This window comes from Callithrix jacchus, chromosome 1 (genome assembly GCF_049354715.1).
Source record: "Callithrix jacchus isolate 240 chromosome 1, calJac240_pri, whole genome shotgun sequence".
NCBI classification, from domain to species: Eukaryota; Metazoa; Chordata; class Mammalia; order Primates; family Cebidae; genus Callithrix; species Callithrix jacchus.
In genome coordinates this window covers 45,080,239-45,083,591 of record NC_133502.1, presented here as the reverse complement: position 1 = coordinate 45,083,591, position 3,353 = coordinate 45,080,239, and the positions used below count along the sequence as shown (strand labels likewise).

Below are 3,353 nucleotides of genomic sequence, written 5' to 3'. Positions count from 1 at the left end.
CAAAGAACACGAACTCATCATTTCTTATGGCTGCATAGTATTCCATTGGTGTCTATTTGCCACGTTGTTTTAATCCAGTCTATGACATGATAGGCATTTGGGTTGATTCCAAGTATTTGCTATTGTCAACAGTGCAGCAATGATCATGTGTGCATGTGTCTTTATAACAGAAAAATTTATAATCCTTTGGGTATATACCTGGTAATGGCATTGCTAGGTCAAATGGTATTACTATTTCTAGATCCTTGAGGAGTTGGCACACTGTCTTCCATAACGGTTGAACTAATTTACACTAAAAATATGGGACATTTCACAAATTTGCGTGTTATCCTTGTGCAGGGGCCATGCTAATCTTCCCTGTATCATTCCAATTTTAGCATATGTGCTGCTGAAGTGAGCACCACACGTCCGTATTACATACATCATATATGAACAAACCTATGTTAACAAATGTGTTTTTTAAAGCTACTCAGAACAATTCAAAATCATTAGAAACTATGGTTTTCAGCAAAATATGTGCTATTTAAAATGGAATAAATTTTGTTTTGAGAAAAGCATGACAGGAAGTAGAATTCCTCTTTTTGTACAGAACTTTTATGTTTTCAGAAAACTTCTACAGACATAAGTTTCTCATGGTATTAGATATCTTAGCAATGTGCCCAAATTTAGACATTTTTACTAATTATACAATGAGATCTGAGAAACCTAATTCTAATTGCTCTTTGTCTTTGTCTAATAAAGAATACTCGACAAGATTTATAAAGAATTACCCATGTGTTATTATATATCAGTTCCATACCTAATAGAAAAGGATTCTTAAATTTATATTGAAATGCCACCAACCAATTTTTAAGCATGTTTCTTTTATCAGTCTAGATCTCACAAAAACTTATTTGAAAAACAGAGACCAGTTAGTTTCCTTATAAAAATCTAAAATGGAAAATGAAGTGAGAAAGTTTAGTTTTTGCAAATTAGTAAAGCTGAACATATACCCATTAATTTCTGACTAAGAAAGGACAGATAAGACCAGAGGCATAAGGCCGGGTGTGGTGGCTCAAGCCTGTAATCCCAGCACTTTGGGAGGCAGTGGTGGGTGGATCACGAGGTCAAGAGATCGAGACCATCCTAGTGTGAAACATGGTGAAACCCCGTCTCTATTAAAAATACAAAAAAAAAAAAAAAAAAATTAGCTGGGCATGGTGGTGCGTGCCTGTAATCCCAGCTACTCAGGAGGCTGAGGCAGGAGAATTGCCTGAACCCAGGAGGCGGAGGTTGCAGTGAGCCGAGATCGTGCCATTGCACTCCACTCTGGGTAACAAGAGTGAAACTCCATCTCAAAAAAAAAAAGACCAGAGGCATAATGTGCACATCATTTTTATCCATGTAACTTTCAAAGCCTCTTTTGGGGTGCTACTGTTCACAAAACCTCTGAGACAAAAGCAGGAAAAACAAACTTGGCTTAACAACGTCTATAATATTTAGGTCATATCACTTATTCTATGTTGGCAACATTTGGGGTTGGGCAATACTTTTTGTTAAGCATATAGTTTGGAGTCTTTTAAATTGTCTCTCTCTACTCCATTCCTTGACCATTGGGCTAGAGAAGCAAAACTCTATAATCCTGATAAAAAAAAAAAAAAAAGACAAATGAGACAGAAAGAAGACAGAGAAAGTTTTCCCAAAGCCTAGCCAACAAAAATGTGTTAGAGCAATTACAACATTATTAATGAAAGATTTTTTAAATCAACAATGGTGAGAAAATCAACATAAATTTTATGAAGTTGGAATCACCATTCCAATCTTATAAAACATATAGGTAGCATTATTACATATTGCTATTGGAATATTCAATATTTTCCTAAGGTGAAATTAAAACTTCCAATTAAAAAGGACTTTCAGAAATTCTGTATAATTCCATGTTCTTTAAAGCCAGACAATGGGGAACAGCTAGAGAAAAACCCATGCAGGGTTTAAAACATACTTATTTCCAACAAAAAGTAAGATTTGAAGAATGTGCAGAGGAAAGAATGGATATAATTTCCATGTGTTTCTAAATCACTGGTGTTTAAAGAATATTTAAACAATCGCATTCACTCCTGTGGAAAAATGAAACAAATATCAATATATGTCATTTGAATTCTTTGCAATATTAGATTGTTATGCTTCCTATTGAGAATAATCAATGACTTGTCATGGAATTGTATCAGGTTAATCAGAAAAATGCAAGTGAGCTATATCAAAAATTACTTATTATTTAAATAATTTGTAAACCAGTATGATGTGGTGCAGTCACACGCAAATTTCATAGCCTAAAGCTAGATATGCTTAGTTTGTCATTAACAAATCAAAGTCACTTAACTTCATATTCTTTTAATTTTGTGTATGTTGATAACTTATGATCATATGATTCAAATCAAGTAACAAATGAGAATGTAATTAAAATTGTAAAATTAATATACAACTACCAATATTAGCATACTTAAATGAATTATGGTTAAACCTTAATTGGAGTCATAGTCAATTTTAGATTGTATCTTATGCCTGAATATTTTGTTTGTATCATGGCAAGCTTTACACACACACAACAAAAAGGTATACAGAAATATCCAGACAGGTGGCCAGGTGCAGTGGCTCACGCTTGTAATCCCAGCACTTTGGGAGGCCAAGGCAGGTGGATCACTGAGGTCAGAAGTTCAAGAACAGCCTGGTCAACACGGAGAAACCCTGTCTCTACTAAACATACAAAATTTAGCCAGGAGTGGTGGCAGGCACCTGTAATTCCAGCTACTTGGGAGGCTGAGGCAGGAGACTCACTTGAACCTGGGAGGCGGAGGTTGCAGTGAGTTGATAATGCACCATTGCACTCCAACATGGGGAACAAGAGCCAAACTCAGTGTTTAAAAAAAAAGAAAAAAGAAAAAAAGAATTTTTCAGACACTTTAAATCTTTATGCTTTGCCTCTGAAAAATTTCCATGGAAAAACCTAATCCTAGAGGTGGAAGATTCTCTATTTTTAGAACTTTGGAGGAGATAAAGTGGTTCCTCTATTTTAGTGCTGTTTCTGTTGTCAGAATTGTCTTCTTAGAACAAAACTCTGCTCATTTCAACTGCAAAAGAAAAGGTCAGAAAGGAATTCCCCGGCAACTCACTTCCACTAATACCTTTCCAAGCAGTAGCAATGAAACATAAATAGCAACAGGTATAAGGGGTTTCACATGAAGATCAATAGAGGTGACATTTAATAAGTAAATTATCTGAAATAAAATTCAAAAGAACTCTACGGTTATGTTCAATCTGGTGCCCACGTATTTCACTGTTCAGATAGCAGATTGTCATTTTGAAAAACAGAATGG

The 3,353-nt window shown here is 35.0% G+C and overlaps 1 non-coding gene across 1 annotated transcript; it reads right to left on the bottom strand.

Annotated features, from left to right (window-relative positions):
• Positions 1-294: 294 nt before the first annotated feature.
• Positions 295-401, bottom strand: LOC118148035 (U6 spliceosomal RNA). The gene has a single exon (XR_004734779.1). It is a non-coding gene; the product is annotated as a U6 spliceosomal RNA (small nuclear RNA).
• Positions 402-3,353: the final 2,952 nt, after the last annotated feature.